The following is a 23,610-nucleotide window of genomic DNA, read 5'->3' as shown; positions in this document are numbered from 1 at the left end:
AAGACAAGCAGAGCCAGGATTTTACAAAGGGTATAAAAGAAAAATAGCAATTAATTGAAGAAAAAATTGTTTTCTTTGACTCTCAATGACACAGACCATGTACTGAAACTACAGTTTGCACAACAAGAATAGCAAGGACCATGATATCCTGGACACTAGGCTGCTTGACTTCTTTGAGCTCTTGAAGCAGTGGTCCTCCCTTCTCCCCAGGGTTGTTAACAACCTGCCCATGAAGACAAAGGAAGAATCAGGGTTTCAGAAGGCCTGTGAGTATGTCAGAGATGACAGATTTATCTCCTGGATCAGCTTCAGCGAGGCAGCTCAACTTTTTTTCTGGGGTGAACAATGCTTATATAAAACTTTGGGGAGGGGGTAGGAATTTCCATGGTTTTAGCTGAAGGCTAGGGTTCTGAGATACCTCAGGACCATGGGCAGGCATTCCAGGAATCTCAGGTGCTTGCTGAATGGTTTCTTATCAGGAGAAAGGGAACTGAATCTATAATTTCCCTAAGGGATATGTGACATTCCTCAGGTAGAGGATGTGGGGTTTGGGATCCCCCAGGTAGAGAAGAGGAAGCCTGGTTGACAAAGGGAGTCTGCCATTTTGTGCCGAGCTCAGGGCTTTCTGGTACTGTCAGACTTCGACCTTAGAAGCAGAGCTTCCCAACAGAAGCGGTTCTGGAACCTTACCTCCAGACATTTTCAACTGTAACCTGATCAAATGCCTCTCTCTCAGATGGTGCAATGTTTGGGGCAAATGAACTTTTAATCAGAGTGTATGTGAGAGATGAGATTTCCACACTGGCTACATGTCTGTGCATGTTCTTCACTTTTTGAATGCATCATTTTTTTTCTTTTATGTTAACTTCCTTACTTGCCTTTGAATTTATATAAATCACAGAAATATTGCTTAGCAATTCTGACTCTTTGATTTACTTGGAGGAGTGAATTCCCATTCCCTCAGTCACTGATTGAATGAATTCATATCATGGATTCTTGGTCTGACAATATAATCACATGAAGAGCTTCAATTGTACGAGAACCTTGGATGAAATAATTTGGTTAAGAAGGAGAGTTTTGGGGTGCAGTGGAAGCATTAAGGCACTGTGAGCAAGTAGGTGGTGGAGAGGTGAGCGAACGAGAAGCTGAGCAGTTGACAGGCTATGAAAACATGCGAAAGTGAAAACACCACAGCGGAAGTGAAAACGTCACAGCGGAAGTGAAACCGTCACAGCGGAAGTGAAAACGTCACAGCGGAAGTGAAAACGTCACAGTGGTACTGTTCTTGCTCCTTGGGAAATGGTGAAAGAATGACACGGACCGTCAATAGAGCCTGTAACGAACACAAGTTTACACCTTCTTCCTTTGAGAGAACCCATCACTGTGTGAGTCGCTGTGACTCCCACAGCTGCATCCGTCCTAGCCCAGGAAGAAGAGCAGGACCCGCAGAATGGAGACCAGAGCTGACTGACATGTCCCGCTCGATATGCTTCCCGCTATTGGCCTGTCTGCTCATCTCTGTAGTTTCTCGCGGTGGCGATTCAACCGCAAAACTGGACAACTCTATCAGGAATTATAATTTTCTGTGCTACGTTTAACTTTGGCTAGGGATTTATTTCCCTTTGAATCTTTGGGTTGGACAAACATTTAATCATCCCACCGTTCAAAAGTTGTCGTTGCTTATGTGGCATAGGCGGGCGTGGCTGCTATGATGAGCAAGGATGGGGTGGAGAGATGAGAATGAAAGAGAAGCAGAATGGTTTGAGCACTGTGAAGAGAGGTAGAGCCAGAGATGCGAAATGGTGGGGGACAGCCAGATGTGAGTAGCCTGAGATGCCACCTGAGGCCATGGTGAGGTCCTGGCCATCCTGCCACCGAGGCCGTGTCTGTGTCTCAGACCTTTTGTCTATTCGTGATCCATGTTACCACCAAAGGCCATGTGGATGACCCTGGTCTGGGTTGCTGTCAGGGGCCATGTTTGATGCCCAAGGACTGTACAGAGTAGTTGATCACCTCATCTCGGCACACAGTAGAGCTGGCCCTGGTGGCAGGGTATGGGTGAGCTGGCCCTGCCCCTTGTGGTTGAGTGGTGGCAGTGGGCACAGGAGAGATAACGCCCTCCATCCCCTGTGGCAGGCTGGAGAGCAGGTTCTGCCCCTCACTAGGGCAGTGATGGAGAACTGGTCCTGATGGCTTGGGTGCAGAAAGCTTGTCCTAGCAGGCAGGAGAGCTCACTCACTCCTCACTAGGCAAAGCAGGAGATCTGACCCTGGCAGTACAGGTCTAGGAGATCTTGCTGGTAGGCTAATTCAGTTCCCACCCAGCCCAGATCCAGAACTTTGAATTGGACCATCCCAACGTTCACCCCATCTATGAACTGAGAGAGTATGTGTAGGGGCTGCTGGTCCTGTCAAATCGAAGCTGCAGGATCTCCATGACACAGAGGTGGCTGACTGCCAAACGGGGAGTGGTAGGTATGTCTTGGACCTCGTGTGTGATATAAAACACAGATTCCAAGGAGAAATGAGGAGGAGAGCACCTAGTGAGTTTGAAGCATGGGGACAGATGTGTGTTTCTAGAACGAGGTGCTACTGTTTTGTATGGAAGACTCTTCCTGTAGACATGCGTAAGAGGGACTGAGTGAGTGGGGACAATACGGAAGCTGGTTTCGTGGGATAGTCTTTCATTGTGTAATTGTGCAGTATGTACCCTATGTGTGTGGAGGCAATTTCTTGAAGTGGATCATCAGGGGTAAAGTGGGAGCAACTGACCATTTATGGTGATTTCTGGACGTTGTATAGAACTTTTGGTACTTTTGACACCTGTATGTTGGTAGTGCTACATCTGAACTCATTCATCTATATAAAAATCCAAATTGGGGAAAAAAGATGAGAAAATAATGTTTTTGTTCCACCAATAGATGGGACTAAGAAGGCTAAGAGAGTGAGATTTTATCTTTAACTCCGTCAAGTTTTTAGCTTCAGTGGTCATCCACGTACAAGGATGATGAATTACTTTTGGGCATGGAAATTTTATGATGAAAGTCTCATTTAAGAAACAAATTCCCTCTGTCCCTTAGGCTCTCTATGGGAACTGCTCCTTTAGGTGTACATCTAAGGTCAATTCTCTTAACAATTATTTGTTTGAGTAGGAATTTCCCTGAGTGGTCTCCAACTGTAACACTGAACAGTTTACCAATAATGACTATTTAAAACTGTGCCTTCAGTTCATAAAAGTATTTTTGAGGAGTTTTTTTTAACTGTACTCACAGTAGAATAGCACGTCGAACTGGGCCTAGAAGGAAAAGAGTATTTTGGGAACTACTACTTGAATTGTGATGATTTTTCTGTTTATTAGCAATTGAGAAAATGTGCACGATTTTAAATTTGCAACATTCAGAAGAGCCAGTAAAAGAATACAAAATATTTTGTTTATGTTGTCTGAAATAACTTATAAGTTTCCTACATTGTTTCTTATAAAATTTGGTGTTTCTTTAATTAAAACACTTTTCTGAGATAAAATGAATATTTTAAAGGTATTAGCAATGCACACAAAACTCATTCATTGTATTTTGTTGGGGCAGGTCTTATTTAGCTATTAATTTTTTGTAAAAATAATATAGAATAGTTAGGGGAAATGTAAAGAACAAATTTAACTCAACCCTTTTTCCTTCCTTGCTTCCTACCTCCCTTCTACTGTATCTTCTTTCCTTTCTTTCTTCTTTAAAAAAAAAGATATTTTAAAAATTTTAAAATGGTGTGTGTGTGTGTGTGTGTGTGTGTGTGTGTGTGTGTGTGTGTGTGTTGTTTGTAATTACCTATGGAAGCCAGAAGAGGGTACCAGATTCCCAGGAGCTGGGATTTGATGTGCTTGTTGCTTGGGAACTGAACTTGAGTGTATTTGGCCCTTAAATGCTGGGGCATCTCTCCAGGAGACTCCGTCCCACAACCCTTTTTAAGGCTTGAGTATGGCTGAGAACACATGTGAGAACCTTTGACCTTCCTCGTGCATTCTGTGGATGAGAGGAAGTTTTTCATTTGAGTAACTTGACCTTTGCTCTTTTAACCAAGAGACCAAATAATTGTGAGCACATTTGAGGATACCAGAGCCTGTAGTTTGAAGTACAAAGTGAATCTTATTTTGTCTGTAGGAAATGAATACTACCATCTCTTCCTCATTAATATTTTAGATCGTGTGTGTGTGTGTGTGTGTGTGTGTGTGTGTGTGTGTGTGTGTGTGTGTGTGTTTAGATCATCGCCGTGGGAATCAGGTGACTTGGGGCAAGCTCTGACCTAGATAATGTCTGAAACTCCTTAGGCAAAGATTCTCTTTCTGGTTCTTTTTCCTTCTCTATAAAACAAAGAGGCCAGACTCATTTCTCTGTGATTCCTTCCACTTTTCAAATTCTAGAAAGCCATAGTTTATGGTAATACTGGGTCTCTTCCAAATACTATTCTTTATATTTGAGTGCCCATTGTGATTTATAGAATCTTGGGCCTTTTTAGGTGAAGCAAATTTTGGATCCCATTCTGAGAAATCTGGACAGACAATGCAGTTTGGCTAGTGGATTATGGGTGTAATCCCATTACTGATACGTACAGGAGGATTTGTTCCGGTCTGTTTCACAGAGTATGACTGCAAAAAAAAAAAAGTTTTAAACCAAACACCAGGATTTGAAATTTAGGTTTATTTCTGGTTTTAAAATGTCAGAATTAGAGGCCTGCTTTCATACTAAAGGCACGGCAACTTTTCTTCCTTAGTATTTGCTATTCTCAAAGACATAGTTACTGGAATTTTGAAACGGGTCAAACTGCTTTTAACCTGGCTACTGTTATTCAATTTTTATCAATTCTTCATTTTCTGTTAACAGGAAATCTGTTTCATGCCTTCAATATATAAAAGGTAGAAAGATCATGAAGTAGCCCGAAGCAGATAAATATTGACCCAGTAGAACATGCGTGCTACCAAGAATTAGAATTAATTTTGTCACGGGACGAGGCCAGGTACGTGGCAGCCTCTTCACCGCTAACTTCCCTCTGGATCGCTCTCCCTTGCTTTCAGTTTTTGTTTAGTAAACATCTGCTTTCCGTTAGATTATTTATCTCCTTAACCTTTATAAATGGCAATGAAGTCCACTGGCCTGTCAATAGCATGTCATTTATTTGTTGCTACAGCTGAGCCTGACCTTCATTGATTTTATTGGAGTAATTTGCTGGGAATGATTTTTTAATGTTAGATTTATTGCCGAGGCACTTCATTGTCAGGTAATTGAAGTAAATTGTAATTTTTTTTTTCAAAATGAATGCAAGCACAGCAGGGTTATACGATTTTCAAGGATTCTTTGCTATTGGGAGAAACATACAAGCTCACTTTAAAAATCTGTGAATGCAGATTATTTTGAAAAGTGTGTGTTTAAAATTTTTAAGCTTCTCCTCAAAGGTGGCTGGGTAGCTAATAACAAATTAGAATTCAAAAATGATGTTGCAAATGAAGTTAGGTAAACACATAAATGAATCAGCAGCAACATTACCTCTTACAGAATGGTTATAGCTGTTTTGAGCTACAGATTCGGGTGAGCATAGTAATGTTGTATTAACTCATTCTCTGGTACGATTAACATAGGGTTAGTGTATTGTACTTTGTTCTGGAAACACTTTGTCCCCACAATACTGACTATTGCTGTCTCTAAGTGAGGCTGTCTTGGTATCTGTGTATTTTATCTTAGTGATGTTTGGAGTTTTCACACAGCTGCTCTGTCCACACAGTAGAAGAGACAGTAAGTCATATTCCATAGGTTATAGCATGTGTTTCTATGTGATTGAAGGATGCACTGTTGGGTCCGAGGCTAGCAGGAGAGGATCAGAAAGTTTTGCCAGCAAAGCTGGTATTTCCATTACTCGGGAACTGGATTTTGGTTAGAAACGAAAGAAATGTTCTAACTCAGCTTTCAGTATCAGCCAACAAAACGTGCCGAGTTTTGCAATCTAAATGAAGATCCCTTCTTTGTTAGGAAGACTCTCAAGATGCTGGAATTAGTTGGGGGAAGGTGGAACTGACCTTTAGCCTTATTCTCAAGCGAGTATTTCCACTGTTACACTTGCTTAGGAGCAAAATCAAAGATGGGAGATTGCCAGTCACCAACAGAGAAAACACTGGGTCAAAATATTCTGCAAACATGTTCTAAATGCAGCTTCTCCATTCGCAGATTCCTATTTTAAGGCAAAATAAGAATTTCTTAAAAGTAGAGTTTTAAACTATTTGAAAATGAATTTTATATAGTTGGAAAATTTGTGGGAATAATAACTACTCTCGTCTGTGTGTAATGGATATTACTGATCTAATCGTTTCTGTTCAAGTGGCCCATGAGTCACTTGCCCATCATATACTGTAGAGTTTATTTTGTATCCACTGTAATGGACACATAGATTACTGCATCACTAGGCCTTTAAGATTCACACGTGCTCTATGTTGGGAGGGAGGAATAATTACGTTAAGAAGAATATTCATAAAGTTCGGCCAAGTAGAGTCTGCTCTCACGTACTGATTACACACAGATTAAGGCAAGTGAGCTGGAGAACTCCTCTTCAGATGGGACCTCAGACTCTGTTTTAATTTAAGCAGAAATTACAAGGAAAGGAGATATGCGAAAACTCCAGAAAGAAACTTCTTGCTTTTAAATCGTCACGCCTCTCAGCTGCCTCGGCTCCTGTCACTGTTATTGATATGAGGAATCCATCAACATATTTTGGTGGGTGATTAAGAAACCTGACCTTTCCTTTTGCAGGTACAAATAGGTAGTTCTTCAGCGGCTGTAACTGAACGACAAGATAATTCTATCCATTTAATATTGAAGTGATGTTGACAGCATCGTTCTTCTCAGGTTGGAAACAGGACAGCGCCTGGGCCTCTTCTGCTTCAGCCTGTTCCGCCAGTGGGTGATGGATTTCCCTCTGACTAATCGCTGTCACATTAACCCGCAGTATTTCATCCTTCAGTGCTGTCAAGATAATGACGATAATCCAAGTGGCTCATTGTAGGTAAAGGAAATTATATGAGCAAAGTAATATCATAAAACAGTGTTTAAATATTTTAATTTCATTTGTCAGGGCTGCCCCAACACTTCATTACGCACATAACCATCTCTCATCAGTGGAATTAGTGCATTATTCATTACTGTTAATTATTTTCACATAATGGCTGCCCTGATATATTTAACCTCCACATTATATCTCAGATAATGGGTCTGTAAAATTGAATTGTGTGAAGAGTGGAGTTCTAAAGCTCATTTGCCGAACATCAAAGAACAAAGAAGGGGAAAAGAATTCTAAATGGGACGTTTTGCCCAGCTGGGGCCAAACATTTGTTTCTGTCTGATTTGCATACAGAAAATAGGTGGTGCAGAGTGGCTTAATATGGTATGGGCTGATGGATCCCGTTACACAACCAATTAGGATTAGATAATATCACACATACCTAAAACAACTTGAGAGTCATAGCGAAGAAAGCAGGGCACGCATAGGACGTCCTATGCAGGACAGAGAAAATAGCATTCCTTTAAGGGGACAATTATAAAAGTAAATAACGTGTGTGTGTGTGTGTGTGTGTGTGTGTGTGTGTGTGTGACAGAGAGAGAGAGAGAGAACACAGAAAAGGGGGTGAGAGAGATGCAAAGTTTCAGATTTATTTCATGAATAAATTTAGTTTTGAAAAGTATTAAAAACTAAGAAAATCACAGAAGTCAGTTTAAATACTGCTCATTCATTTCTATCACGACTGGTGTAAAACCAGCAGCTCATGATTTCGCAGTAACTGAAAGTCTTTCAGTGTTCATGTAAACAAGACATCAATTTAGGACCAACTGAGCTATCTGTGCAAGAGGCCACTTTTATGTTACTACTTCATAATGATCTGATTAGCCATGTCCACACACATCTATCTTAATATGTGTTCACACGACCCTGAGTGTGGTAACGGAACCAAAAAGCCAGGTGGAATCGGTGGGATTTGAGAGGGGGTATCTTGAGGGAGAGCAACTCTGCAAGTGACGCAAAGTGTTTTCTGAAGCACAGAGTCTTGGCTCTGAGGTTAAACGAATGCGTAGTTCATGGAAAGTTTATGGGTACTTTTATAATAGTAACTGGTTTTGTTTAAAATTAAAAGCGATGACTGTATTTGCGGTCTATCTCATCCCGACGGACATACATACAATTTTCTTAAAAGTGAAGCCAGCTAACGTTTTCCTAGCTCATGCAGTGTCTTAGAAGAGCAGCTAAAGTCTGCTTCCTCTCAGAATCTTCACTTCCGTGCGGTTCGTGAACTACGGTCCGAACAGTCTGTGCTACATTTCTGGGCTCGGGCATTTCTCCGGTTCCTTTCTGTTGTGACAAATGAGTTTGACCAAAAGGAGCCCAGTGGGGATCACTTACCTCGGTTTACAGATTACAGTCCATCACTGAGGGAACTCAAGCAGGAAGCTAGAAGAGAAGCCTTGCGGGGTGGAGCTTGCTGGCTTGCTTTTAGCAGAGTACAGACCCAGTCAATTTGACTAGCCACAGCTACCCCTGGGTGCCACACTTCGTATCCTTCACTCTACATTGCTTCCTTCCCTCCCCTCACACCCTTTGACTATTGTTAAAATTCCTGTCTCTGCATATTTGACTTGTTTATTATTTTTTCTTTGTGTGCCTCTGCATATGTACACAGGTGAACTCGGAGCCAGAAGAGGGACACGCTGTCTGGAACCGCAGGCTGTGGACCCCCTAAGCTGTGAGGGCTGAGAACCGAATTCCGGTCCTCTGCAAGGGCAGCAAGTGCCGTTGCCACAGCCTTTTTGTTTGTTTGTTTGTTTGTTTGTATGTTTGACTTTTTTATGAAAAGCAACTCCATGTACAAATGATACCATCCAAGGTTTTTCTTTCTCTGTATGGATCACTTCGTTTGCATAACGACATCCATAAAGCTTATTTGTTATACGGCCAACGGCAAGATCTCATTCTTTCCAAGGCTGAATAATATTCCACTATATTTAATACAATGTACTATTTATTTATTCACCAACAGAGTTACATTGATGCCATACCTTGGTCTATTATAGATAACATTAAAATGAGAATTAAAGTGCAGATGTGTTTTTGATGTATCAATTCCAATCTCTTTCTCTCTCTCTCTCTCTCTCTCTCTCTCTCTCTCTCTCTCACACACACACACACACACACACACACACACACAGAGTAATATATGCACATATATACTACTATATATACATACACACACAGAGACATGACTGACTGAAAACAGTTCTTTGACTATTTTGCTGAATTCAAACTTAAAAACAAATGGTCACTTAATTTCACTGCAAGTTTTAAATATTTGGTTTTTTTATTTGCTGTATATGATCAGGTGCATGCATGTGTATGTGTCTGTATGTCTATGTATATATGTGTGTCTGTGTGTGTGCACTCATATGTATGTGTATGTGCGTGTCTATGTGTGTCTGTGTATATGTCTGTGTCTGTGTGTGTGTATATGTATGTGTCTGTGTATATCTTTGTGTGTCTATGTGTGTATGTATGCACACATGTATGTGTCTGTGGTGTGTGTCTATGTATACCTCTGTGTGTCTGTATGTATATGTGTGCACACATGTGTATTTGTGTGTGTCTGTGAGTGTCTGTGAGTCTCTGCGTCTCTCTGTGTGTGTGTATATGTGTGTGTTGAGGCAAAAACTCACTCTCTAGCATGGTCTGGACTGGAATTTATTATGAGGTCTAGGCTGGCCTTAAACTCTTCACAATCCTCCTGCCTCAGTCTCAGTCTGCCAAGTGTTGAGATTATAGGCATGAGTCTCCACACTCATGCTGAAAGGCCTTCAATTACTACCTTAAACTCTGTTATTGATTTTTTCAAGCTTTGTATGTATTTTAACTCAATATTTGTAGGCAACATTTTTCTATGAGTTTATACATTTCTTCTAAGTTATTTTGTCATGTAATTGTTCACAATAGTCTTTTAATTATGTTTTCATTTCTGAGGAGTCTGTTTTAATATGTTCTCTTCTACATTTTTATTTTGCATCTTTTGTCTTTTGTTAGTTTAGATAGGGTTGGTCAAACTTGTTTGTTTGTTTATTTAAAACTCAACACTTTGCTTTACTGACTTAAGAGATGTTTTAATCTCTTTGTGGTTTATTTCTCTTCTAGTCATTCAAATGTTCTTTTCTAGATTATTTATTTTATTAAAATCTAAATGTGTCAGTCCTTCTTTTCCCTCTTAACTGCTTCTATAATTCTCCTACTTCTTTTCAAATCTGTGGTCTGTTTCCTCTCATTATTTTTGTTTTACACACACACACACACACACACACACACACACACACACACAAATACCATCTGCTGACTGTGTCTAGTGCTGCTCGTGTGTATATGTTTACGGCTTACCACTTGATGGATAAACATTTAGGGGTTCATCACAGGAGAAAGCTAATTCTCTGTTCCTCGTGTTGTTCCTTTCCGGTTTCTCTTTATTAAAGGATTGTAGCCCATAATATTTCCCCTATCCATGTTGGCATTTCAACTGGTATTGTTCAGACCGTGTGTAGGCAACTGTACTCCTGAAGTATCATGCATGTAGCTTCCTTGTCATATACTCAAGACAGAATCTCACAGCAGAGTGTTCTGGTTCTCTGGCTGTTACAGTCTTTCTGCCCATTCTTCCTTGAAGTTCCTCAGGCTTCAGGAGTAAATGTAGTATTGTAGAAGTAATGAGAGACTAGATCTTAGAGAACCTGACCTGAGGCTGAACTCTTGAGCACCGGTTTCCTAGTTACTCCCCAACAAACCTGCACCTCCAGGTTGCAAGCCTACCCCTGGCTCATTACTTCCTAACACCCACCAATCAGGAGGAAAGCAGAAGTTAAGTTTGTGGTTTGGCTCCAGCCAACTATTTTAAAGGACAACAAAATTCCATAATAGCTCCCCAATCAGATGTGTGCCAGGCTAGAAACCCCCTTACTTACTTGCCATTTCCTAGCAAACCTTGTCCCTCTGAGAGCTTCACCCTCCCATCCAGCTGAATAAGAGATGGTGGCGTGGCCCAAGACAGCTTGAATAGAGACCCTAGTGTGATTGTGTTGGAGTCGGCTCCTTGGTGGTTTTGTGGCGTTCCCGAATGCTTGACAGGCACAGCTGTTATCAATTGTTTTCTTCATTTTGAGCACGTGTGGTCTATAATGCTCTCCACCTGTTATAAAAAGAAACTTCGTTGATGAGAGTATTTAGAGTGCAGTTTAGGAATCATATTGGTTTAAGAACATGGCAGTAGCAGGTTCCTGTTTAAAACACAAAACATTACTAGTCATGGGCAGTTTTCTAGGTTTCCAGGAAAAAGTTTGATTCTCCTCCTGCTGAGTGGATTTTACATCCAATTAGACATATGTTGGTTACTGCCAAGGTGTAAGCACCACTATTGCAACTGTAAAGATATCTCATCACGGCGATGGTTCTTGTGTTTCACAGTCATCACAGCTGGGTGGGGCTCTTGATAGCTCTCCTCAACTAGCGTCTTGTACAACATCTTTTGGTACTATGACAGTTAGTCTTCGGAAAGGAGTATTTTGGGCCAGATCCAGCTTAAATCCTGAGTCCTGTGTCCAAAGTGCATGGTGTCTTCAGCAATAGGGAATAGGGACTTGCCTTAAGTTCTGGGAGGCAGCCAAGGGTAACGGCAATAGCCTAGATTGTTTTGGCAGTATCTGAGTTTCACTGGCTAACAAGTAAAAAGGATCTCTCTCATGCTTGATGCTGGAGGTTTTGAAGCATTATTTTCCCATGTATCCTAAATTCATTTAAATTGTGTGCGTATGTGTTACATGTAGTTTTAGATAAATATAAAACAACACGATTCCCCGTGGCTTTTCAAAAACCCGTAGCTTTATTGATTCCTCCTCTTCTATTGTTCTTCCTCTCTAATTTTAAAAGCAGCTCCCATTTCTCTCACTCCCCCTTCAGGTCACCTGTGTCCTGCTGTCTTCCTCGTTAGAGCTCCTACCACACATCTCCGTACTCAGGTTTACTTTTCTAGGCTTTGTGGTTATTCATAACTGAAGAAACCACAAACTAAAGAGAGCAAGAGAACATGTGGCATTTGTCTTTTTCGTGTCAAGGTCACCCCACTCAACATACTACAGCATCCAAATGTATAACATAGACCTGTTAGGTTAAAAAACAAGAATAAAACAAAACAAAACAAATAGACAAAGCACTATGAGACAAAAGCAACCAAACAAATTGAAAACAACTCCAGAAATACCACTGAATCCATTTTGTACTGGCTATCAATGGCTGGGCATAGATCTACCCTTAAACATGGTTTAAATGCTTCGTGAGACTCTGTTAGAGAAGACTGATGTTTCTTTTGTGAGCAGTTGTTAGTTGGAGGTGGCTTCTGCATTAGGGATGGGGCTTGTGCCCACTTCCCCTCTCAGTGATGAGATTCTGTTGGCTGAGACCTGCACAGGTCCTGTACATGCAGTCTCTGTGAGTTCATATGTGCACTGGTTGAGCTGTGCCTAGGTCTTCTTTCCTTAGCTCCCTCTACCCTGACCAGCTCCTAAAGTCTTTCTGCCCCATCTTCCATGTATTTCCTTAATCCCTGAGGGGAAGGATTTGATGGAGACATTTTATTCAGGATTGAGTGTGGCAAGGTCTCTCCCTTTCTGCACATTGTTCACTTGTATGTCCCTGTGTTTGTTCCTCTCTACCAAAGGAAGAGTCTTTGCTGAGCAGGACTCTTGATCTGCAGGTACAGCAGAATGTCCTTAGGAGTCATTGGGGCTGATACACTCAGTTAGTGGAACAGTGATATTTGGTTTTTCTTTAGGTCAAGGACATATCTTGTCTCATGTTCTTGGCCTCCTGAGTAGCATCAGGATGGGTTCCATCTCATGGAGTGGGCCTTACATCCAATGAGGTAGTGGTTCAGTTTTCTCACATTTGTGACACCATTGTGCAAGCATATCATGTGGGCAGGTCACCATCGTAGAAAAGGCCTGTAGCTGGTTTGATGGCTACCTCTTCTCCTCTGGTAGCAACTACCCTCTCCTCTTGAATGGTCATTTTTAACCCCATACTTTCAGACGACCTGTGTTTTTAAAGCTCATGTAGGTCTCAGATAGGCAGCACATAGTTGAAGCTAAAGTGACAGTTTATGACTTTTGGAAAGAGAGATTAATAGATAATACTTTAAATGTGATATTGATAGATGTGCACTTACTATTTGGTTAATTGTTTTCTGGGTGCTTATAGATTCTTCATTCCTATGTTTTTTCTCTGCCTCTGTTTGTACTTTATGCTCCTCTAGTTCTGAGCTTTTATTCCCGTCTCCTTTCTATTTATGTACGTGCTATAGCTTTCTTTTGTTGTTACCATGAGGTTTGCATGAGGAGGCTGCCTTTTTATAAGAGCAGTAAATTCTGTCTTGGGTGAGTTGATAGTGGCAGTAACTGTATCTTCTTCGCCTTCTTAACTGTTATGGTGGACAGTGTAGAGAGTCACTCAGTGACCATGGGTCAAATCCTATCTTAGAGTTTCACTATTACAAATACATTGAAAGTTAAATCTATACATTTTAGTTTTCATGGCTTTTATGTAACATGTTAGGATTTCCATGAATCTCGCTAAGTAGTATTGCCACGACAGTGTGTACATTTAAAAATTTACTGCAATTTCGGCAGAATCTGATATTAATATTAAATTTTTTACTTGAATATAGCATTTTAATTTATACCCATTGCACGATACAAATGAACACTGCCAGATTGTCATTTATTTAACATTCTGGAATCCTGGAAGTGAGTGAAAGGAATCCCTGGCTTCGTGGATCTTACGCTGTAATTGGCTGCCTCTTACTGGAATAGTCCTCACATCCCCTTGCTTCTAGAGCTTTTCTTCATTTGTCGTGTCTACTTGGTGCTATGAGACTCGCTGTGTGCTCTCTGCTCATCACCTGAGGCCCCCATTCTAATCCCACTGCTTCAAGAAACCTTTTCCGTTCTTTAGACTCTGCTGTTCTGCGCCAGCCTCTTTCTAACATCCCCAAAGAATGATGTTTCATCTCTATTATGATATTTGATCTTTATGAGATCATAATAGAGTTATTGATGTATGCTCCTCTCTGCTCCACAAGAAGATGGCACTCGGGACAATAGCAATTGCCTCTTATTTAACTGTGTGTATCCCTTTGTGTCCATCAAGGCTCATGCTCGTGTTAGAAAATAAATACCTATTCAGAGGCATTTTTATATTCATTGAATTAAAAGCTCAAAGTCTAAGACTTTAATCAACTCTTTCTATGTGAAATTCCCCATGACTTTTAGAATACATGCATCTGAATTTATTAAGAGGTAGTTGACATGTGCTTTCCACATATTCCCGGGAATAAAAGCTCAGAACTATAGGAACATAAAGCACAAACAGAAGCAATAAGAGAAAAAACATCTTAACATTTAACATCTAGTAAGTAGTTAATAATTGACATTAAATCTGGCTAGAGGATGTACCGGGATGTTTATTAAACATCATGTCTTTCATGCATTTCTGTATTTTTGCAATTAAAAATGGTACAAAACTTGTTTGATTGGCTGTCAAATGATGTTTGCTAAAATGGTTTTACAATAGAAAATATTGCTTAAGGACTAAGCCAAGTGTTAATTTACATAGCTTCCTGTCTTCGTGGTTTTATACGGAGGTTTATTTCAAAACTGCCAAGTGGCAGAGGGATTTAGGCTCTTTCCATCAAGTATTAATAAAGCATCCTGTAATACAGATCCCTTCTACCTGCCCATTGGGGAGTTGTTTGGATGAGATCCATTTATTTCACTTAAAGTTTGTTACATACTCCATTTCTGTGCTAAATCCCAAGGCACCATCATGGCCCAGAAAGGTTGGTGTTCATTTGTTTAGAGACGCAAGAAAGATTACTCTCTGCTGACGGTGTCAGGATGTGTCAAAAGTGGGGTCCCTCTTTTATTTTTACTCGCTAACCCTAGGAATGAAGACAATCTGATATTTCTAATGAAAGTGACTTTTATAAACAAGTCATCTCCCACTGCTTGCTTGACAAAATACCAAGGCCAATCCTAGGGAAAATTGAGCAGCTGAGAACACTTCCATTTAACCATTGGCCAACATTGATTTCTGTGCGTCAGTGACACCTTGGGGTGCCCCTCCCCACCGTCTCTGTGTTATTCCATCGCTCCTGCCTCTTCCTGGAGCCGTCCTTCTGTTCTCTTCTAATTTTGCTCAGCATCTGCCATCTCAATAGGGGCTAAGGAGAACATGCTTCTCTAACTTTTCCTGCAACCTGACAGGGTAAAGCACATGTGGTCTTATAACCATTGCTTAAAACAATCCCCTGAGCTGGCTGTGATGTTCATCACTATTTTTTTCCTCCATTTTTATTAAATTGGGTATTTCTTATTTACATTTCAATTGTTATTCCCTTTCCCGGTTTCCGGGCCAACATCCCCCTAGCCCCTCCCCCTCCCCTTCTACATCGGTGTTCCCCTCCCCATCCTCCCTCCATTACCGCCCTTCCCCCAACAATCACGTTCACTGGGGGTTCAGTCCTGGCAGGACCAAGGGCTTCCCCTTCCACTGATGCTCTTACTAGGATATTCATTGCTACCTATGAGGTCAGAGTCCAGGGTCAGTCCATGTATAGTCTTTAGGTAGTGGCTTAGTCCCTGGAAGCTCTGGTTGGTTGGCATTGTTGTTCATATGGGGTCTCGAGCCCCTTCAAGCTCTTCCAGTCCTTTCTCTGATTCCTTCAACGGGGGTCCCATTCTCAGTTCAGTGGATTGCTGCTGGCATTCGCCTCTGTATTTGCCGTATTCTGGCTGTGTCTATGCAATAATTAAGTCCTTATGAATTTAAAAGTGTTGACCAGAGCTGGAGGTATCCATCAGTAGAGCACTTGCTTACCATATTCATAACCTTGTTTTTGTGCTTTAGTATGAACACACACACACACACACACACACACACACACACACACACCCGGGGGGGGGAGAGGGAGAATTTCTCTAGAAGGTATCACAATAGCTCTGGCATGTTCTTACTTGGTGTGACTGCACCAGTCTTTTGTTAAGAGTATTTGTTCCTTCATTTTCAATCTGTGAATTAACGGTAACTTCTAACACTCCGTCTGCTAGTACTTTAACTAGAAATAGAAGGCACAGTGACTTCTACGATGATCTTTGAACATTTTGCACCCTGAGCACCGAGTTGATACTACAGCAGATAAATCACCTCAAGGCTGTGTTGTACAGAAGCTGAACGAAGGAGATTATGTTCCATGCTCGGACCAGCAGGGGGAGCCTGTGAGTGGTGTTAGATGGTCCAGACTGGCTTGTCCTCTAGCTGAGAATCACTGAGTGAACCATGTATGTGCTAGACGCAGAAGTACCATGAAGGCCAGACAGATTGCTCAGTGGGCAAAGGCACGTGCCACAAACCTGATGACCTAAATTCTATTCCTGGACACCGCACGGTGAAAGAGTAGAGCACACTCCCACAGGATGTCCTCTGAACTCTGTAGGTGCACTGTGGTAGATGTGCATCACCCCCCACAATGAGCGAATGAATGAATGAATGTGAGCAAAAGTCTCACAAACGAACACTTCCACAAACCCATGGCCCACAGAATCTGGGAGTGAGCAACGTGCAATGGTTGTGTTTTGAGCCTCTGATTTTGGAGTTCGTTGGTTACATATCAAAAGTCACTGGGATAGCCCATAGGAGAAGAAGGTGGGATGTGTGCCATTGTGACTCCAGAGTCCTTGTGTTTAATATTTCCACTCTGAGGTGAGCTAGCCCCTAGTAGCCTGCCACACACTTTCTCTCCCAGATTTGTATACCACAGGAGCACCCCTCCCTCCATCCCTCCCTTGACGATTTCTTCCTTTGCTTCCTCCCTCCCTTCGAAGATTTTTTAACTGAAAATAATTTTTCTCACAATATATTTTGATTATGCTTTCCCTCCCCTCATTTCCTCCTCATCCAATCCCATGCCTTCTTTTTTCTGTAAACATTCAATGAAGACATGCACCTCTCCCCAAAAAGCAACATAAAAAATTAGTCACATGAATAGACACAGACACACACTCATACAGGGTCTCCCACACACATTTACACTCAAAGACACACACTCTCACACACAGAGCAACACACTCTCTCTTACACACACAGGCACGTACACACACTATTGCACTCTCACGGATACAGGTACACATACTCTCACATTCACACACACACATTCACACACATACATATATACACACACACATGTACAAACAACACCTGTAACAACACAAAATTGGAAACTATATCATGTAATCAAAAAGCTAGTGAGGAAAAAATTACATATGCAAACAGGCATTATGAGACCAAAAACCAAATAAGAAACCCACAACCCGTCCACAGGGGAAAGCAAACAAACAAGCAATCTCCCACAATACTATTGAGTTCACAGTGTTGGCCGTCTACTGATCGGCATGGCCCTGAAAGGCTCACTTTCTCATCCTGAAACTTCCACTAGTGTGTCTGTGAGGCATTTCAGTCAAGTCAAGGAACTCATGCCATGATTGTGCTAGAGAAACATTCTCTCTGGTTACTCGATATGGAATTTAATGTATTTTAATGATTATAAAACATGTTTCTCAACTTTTTTAAAAAGAATGTAACATACAGAAAACAGAGTGTCATAGTACATCATTAATAAATTCTTATAAAGCAAACTCTCCCGTGTATTCTTTGCTCAATAGAGCATTAGAGCATTGCCTGGTTCCAGTGTTCTTTTAAGCGTGTCCCAATCTTTGATCTTTGATTCATTCTCTCTCTCTCTCTCTCTCTCTCTCTCTCTCTGCCCTCACTGGTCTGGAACCTGGCAAATAAAGAAGCCCCAGGACCCAGACCCTGACTGTCTCTAAGTCTCCAACCCTGGGGCTATAAACATGTACTATGTGTGGATTTTACCCCAACATGGGTTCTGGGGTCAAACTTAGGTTTTCATGCTTGTAAGACCAGCACTCAACTGCCTGATCTGGTTCCCAACTTCTCTGCTCTCTGTTTTTCTAATTTCTCTTCAGGTCTACAAGACTTGGTAGCTTTCGAGTGGCCTCACTAGTATTGCTCTTGCGGCTTAGAGCAAGAGAAAGGCATTGACAGACTTCTACCACTCATTGTGGATTTACCTCTTCTTATTTTGACTGAAGTTTCAACATTAGTGAACAAAATTGATTCCTGTTTTTACTTTTCTCTTGTGTGTGTGTTACGTTGGGGCAAAGACAAAGCAGAGAGAATTAAAACAGAGAAGAGCCCTGGAATTCATTTGCTTCTGTGGAATCTTGGGCAAAGCTCAATGTTCTGTCTCAAGAGCACTGCAAGCTGTGAAGTGTCTGAGGTAGAGCGGAGATGACTCAGTGGTTACTAGCCTTCTGTGTAAGCTTGACAACCCGAGCTCAATCCTTGATCCTGTGGTGGGAGGAGAAAAACAACTTTTAAGTGTTTTTTCTGACCTTCGAGTGGGTACTCTGGAACACACACCTTCTCCCCCAAGTAACAATCGAGCAAAATATTGTAGGGCTGCATGCTTGTTTGAACTCCTTGCGCAGACACTCTTTAGTCTCTGAACTTACGGAAGGATACCACAATTGATGGTTTCAGACATTAGCCAAATGATGGAGATTTAAAGATATCTAAGGAGGGATTTGTTTCAAGAACGGCATCTCAGGTCAAGCTGAGCCAAAGTGCTGAAAAGCCAGGACCAGGGTTTACTTACTTATGTCCGACTAACTAGTGTTCTAATCTTCCTCAGAATCTCACACATAGGGGGTGTACTGGTTAGTTGGATTTGTTTTAATTTTTAACCTGACGCAACCTGGGAAAAGGAAACCTCTGTTGCAGAATTGCCTGGATCAGATTGGCCTGTGAGAGATCATGTTGTGTGGGAAGACCTTCCATGGTAGGTGGGACCCGGGCTAAGCAACCGTGTCAAGGCTGTATAAGGAAGCTGACTGAGCAAACCAGAGATCAGGCCAATAGACAGCAGCCCTCCACGTTCTGTAATTTCCTGCCCTGACTTCGTTAGTTGAGAGACTGTGACTTATTGATGTATGCCCAACAGTTTCCTTCCTTCTCAAATTGTTTTTGGTCATGATCTTTGTCACAGAGCTAGAAAGCTAACTAGATCAGTAAAGGGAAGTTAGCTTGACTTCGCTAGAATATTTAACTATAGAAATATATTGGAGAGTTTGTCCCAAAGAAATATAAAGAAATTGATACATGTAAACTGTAACTCTTGTATTAAATGAAAATAAAAAGAAATAATGATTAATTTAAAATTTATTTTACTTAAATACAGCACAAGTACTTTAATTAATTAGACACACTATGACTTCAATATTTAATAAATATGAACGTGATGAACATGATCTAGCATTCCTCATTTGTACTGGCTTTGAAATTCATGCACATTGTACGTGTAATGGCATATCTCAAGCTAACGTTTCATTAGAAACAATTGATCTGTATCTGGAAATCCAGAACAGTTACATTGAAAAGTAACTTTAGAGGTTTCAAACACTTAACTTAGTATCTATCTACTTTTAAATTTAAAATTAACTTTGTTAAAAGTAAACAGTGTTAATTATTCAGGTCCTCTGCCTTACCAACTGCTCTACAGCCCTATGTGTCTAATAGCTACTGTATTGAACAGTACTGATTTTAACCAAAACTATGTAACTATGTAGCAAATGCAAACACAGGCATGGGGGCGTACGTACATATGCGCGCGCGCGAGCACACGCACAGGCACACGCACACACACACACACACACACACACACACACCATGAGTATAATCTTCAGCCTTTCACACATATGAGAAATGTATTATTTTATTAGAAACTTCTTTCTGGTTAGTCTAACATTTATCCTGTAAGCCTCAATACTCTTTCTAACTCTAGACTCTTTAGAGTATAATTTACCATGTTTTTAATTTGATGAGAGAGCGTGGAGTATACCCCATCATTGCTTGGTGAGCTAAGGCCATGATTATCCACATCAGCTGCAGCTCTAGGCTTTAATACACTGCTGTTGTGGGGTGTTGAGTACCTGATGCTACTGACTATCCCAGGGGATTCCAAACTGTCCCGAGGCTGCCCTCTATCCACCTTTCAAACAAGTCCCACTGGAACACAGACACACAGACTCCTTTGTAGATGGTCAGTGGCCATTTTGTGCTATCATAGACACCAATGATCTGCCAAACCTGAATGAATGACTTACTGGCTGTTAAAAGAAAAGAGTTTCTACCAAACATCCCAAACTGGAAGGGCTTTGGAAGCTTCTCATATTGCCATTTCTGACATGCTCAGCACGAAGCTGTCTCCTTATTGATGTCAGAGTCTTTGCTGCTGTTACAGTTCTTACCTTTTCTTTGTCCCTTCATTTGAGACAGAATCTGATTATGTAGGCCAGAGTGGCCTGAAACACTAGGCTGCCCAGGGTGGCTTTTAATTCGTGAAACACTTCTGCCTCAGCCTCCCAAGCATTGGAATTACAGCTGTGAGGTACAACGCCTATCCCCTCCCTCCCACCCTTCTTCTGATTAGACTTCCTCTGTGTGACAATTTGTTTGTTAGTGCTATAAACATGACAAGGTATGGTACGTACTTGTCATACCCAAACAAAATGACTATTGTAGATTCATCTTTCAGGCTTGTGGCTGGCATGTGTTTGGCTCTGTAGGCATGGCTTTTTGATTTCCACGTTCTCAGACCCGTCGGCCGTTGCTTTGTTTTCTCACATCCTCGCCTCCATTTCTCGTCTCAAACCATGTTTGAAACTCAGTTACCTGAGTTTCATTGACTTTGAAAAAACTTTATTTCCCAGCGCACAAAACAGTGTTGATTGAATATGAGAGATTGTCTTTAACTTGTAATTTTCAGCTACTTTATTTAAAGTTTTAAATGACTCTGTAGTAAAGGATAACAATGGCACAGCAAATAACCATGCACCAGGTACATTCCGCTCCGTGCTGAGTACTGATTTTCCAGGCAATATTGAAATATTGATGGAAGAATGCAAACCTTGATGATTTTAACAGACACCTGCATGGGATTAAAGCTCCTTTTTAAAATTTTTATTTTTATTTTTTTAGGCAACCTTTCACTGCTCTTATGTTAAAAGCAAACACAACTTCCTCGCAGAACTGAATGTAAGACCTGATCCTGAATTTTCCAAGAGTCGTTTGATTTTGAAACATGGGTTTCAGACTCACTTTGTAATCGAGGCTGGCCTTGAACTTGCGATCACCCTGCCTGAGCCTTCAAAGTACTCCATTTATAGGTGTTTGTTTCCATGCCTAGCCCCAAGATTTTGATACATGTCCCTTTGTTTTCTTGTCAACTTTCCATCCATGTTATAAAACAAAATAAAGCATGAAGTTTCTGGGGGCTCATGTGTTACACAAACAAATTGAAATCAAGAACTTGTAAGAGAGATTCACCATCCATGGCAAGGGCCCAGTGCACCTTCAGCCTGGAAAGGCAACTTCTAAGAATGACTCTTAGATTTTTTTCCAAATAAGAAGGCTGTCCTCCCCAAATCTCTACATACAGTTGGGGATCAAAGTCAATATACTCTGAGGAGACTTGTGATCTGAATACCACCATTTTCAGGTAATAAATAATTCCTTATTTAGATCAGAAATATAAAAAAAAAAAAGGTTGGAGCAGCTGAGTTCTACAATCGGGCACAAAGGAAAAACCCCATTCTTCAAATTGTTGCTCACCTCTCTTTTAGATAAAGCTTGAAAGACTTTGTTTGCAAAAAGCTGTCAAGAGGTTACAAGGCCATTTCCAGCTACAAAGCTCCTTAGGGTTTTCAAAGTCTCAACTGTTTCCCTGAAGGCGCCCTTTTCCTGGGCAGTGTTCAAAGTCACCGGAGAAGATTCTTCAATATTTTCTTTACCTACAGTCAAACGAGCCTCATTGTTTAGAAGAAATAGATTAGATGAGTGTCTTTGAACTGTATTTTGAATGGACTATGAAGTCAGGTAGCTTTTTACAGGCACGCACAAGCAATTTATGTGCAGGAAGGGTTTCAAAATGTTATCTGTGGAGATGGGAGAGGTGTGACTAAAGGGCAGCATGTCAAAAGCAAACGCTACTTTCGCACAGAGCTGAGTGTAAGGCTTCACTCTGTATTTTCTATGTGTGCTTAGACTTCAAGACACAGGCCAAGTCTGTCCTTTTGAAGTGGAGCTATTCAATTCATGGCAACATCTACACTGTCACAGCATCGAGCACTGTGGACAGAGCAGATAAGCAGGGCCAGGGCAGAAAAGTCAGGCCCAAGCATCCACTTCTACCCCATTGAGCACATTCCGCAACCGAGGCAGCAGTGTGTTCTCAGATCTTGTTTTTAGGATTTATTTATTTATTCATTCTGTATATAGGAGTACCCTGTCGCTGTCTTCAGACACCAGAAGAGGGCATCAGATCCCATGACAGATGGTCGTGAGCCATTGCGTGGTTGCTGGGAATTGAACTCAGGACCTCTGGAAGAGCAGTCAGTGCTCTTAACCGCTGAGCCATCTCTCCAGCTCAGAACTTGTTTTTAAAGCCAAGATTAGTTGCACTTCCAAAGAACTGACAAAAGAAAGATGCATCTCATTTCTATAACTGAGTCAGACAGACTAACTGGCATTTGAACTAACTGCTACTGAGGGTCACATGAAGTGTCCCCTCTGTGGATTAAAATAGTTGAAAAGAACCTCCGCCCTTTGCTTGTTACTTTAGTGATGTTATATACACTACAGGAGTTAAAGGTTAAAGAAATCTATGTAGGTTATTTTAGGGAATTTCAATCAACACTTTCAATAATTATAAATGACTGAGGCTCTTCAACAGTCTAAGAAACTCGAACATAGTTTTAAAATGTCTTTGTAATAGCACCATCCTAACTGGATCTCATACCACATGTTTACAGTATGGCCAATATGTATAGACACATACACAGGCATACAGACACATAGACATGGACATCACACACACACACACACACACACACACACACACACATACACATACACACACATGCACTCACATACACACACACACACACACACACTCTCTCTCACACACACACACACCATTACCATGCACACACACCTTGTTCTCCATAGTGGCTGGGAAGATTAGAGACTATTTTCAGATGTGTACTGATACTATTTGTTTCAATTGTCATTTTCTGATGAGTAGCCTGAATATATATATATATATATATATATATATATATATATATATATATATATATATATATGCAATATTTATCCTACAGACAGAACTAACACAGAACCCAGGTCTCTTGACTGCCAGCTAAGGTTTCTTTTCTCTTAAGAAAAAATGTAAGAACTTGAAATTTCAGCAGTAAAATTTTTGGATAAATTCACAACATTCGTTTTAATTTTACCCAGACTTCTTACCTGCCCAAATCTTAAAGAGTGATAATCAAAGTATCTACAGTTTATTACAGTCATAATCAAAGTATCT

At 41.0% G+C, this 23,610-nt stretch overlaps 1 long non-coding RNA gene across 3 annotated transcripts; it reads left to right on the top strand.

Annotated features, from left to right (window-relative positions):
* The first annotated feature begins 1,157 nt into the window (after nucleotides 1-1,157).
* On the top strand, nucleotides 1,158-9,120 carry LOC102550655 (uncharacterized). 3 transcript variants are annotated; one of them, XR_010058001.1, is made up of 4 exons: nucleotides 1,158-1,385; nucleotides 4,871-5,003; nucleotides 6,785-7,037; nucleotides 8,704-9,120. It is a non-coding gene; the product is annotated as an uncharacterized LOC102550655 (long non-coding RNA). The 3 variants fall into 3 exon arrangements; XR_005494248.2 differs by having other exon boundaries at nucleotides 1,159-5,003; nucleotides 6,622-7,037; XR_005494250.2 differs by having other exon boundaries at nucleotides 1,160-5,003; nucleotides 6,881-7,037.
* The last annotated feature ends 14,490 nt before the right edge of the window (nucleotides 9,121-23,610 follow it).

Source organism: Rattus norvegicus, chromosome 15 (genome assembly GCF_036323735.1).
Source record: "Rattus norvegicus strain BN/NHsdMcwi chromosome 15, GRCr8, whole genome shotgun sequence".
Lineage (NCBI taxonomy): Eukaryota > Metazoa > Chordata > Mammalia > Rodentia > Muridae > Rattus > Rattus norvegicus.
This window is presented reverse-complemented; position numbering and strand designations above follow the sequence as displayed.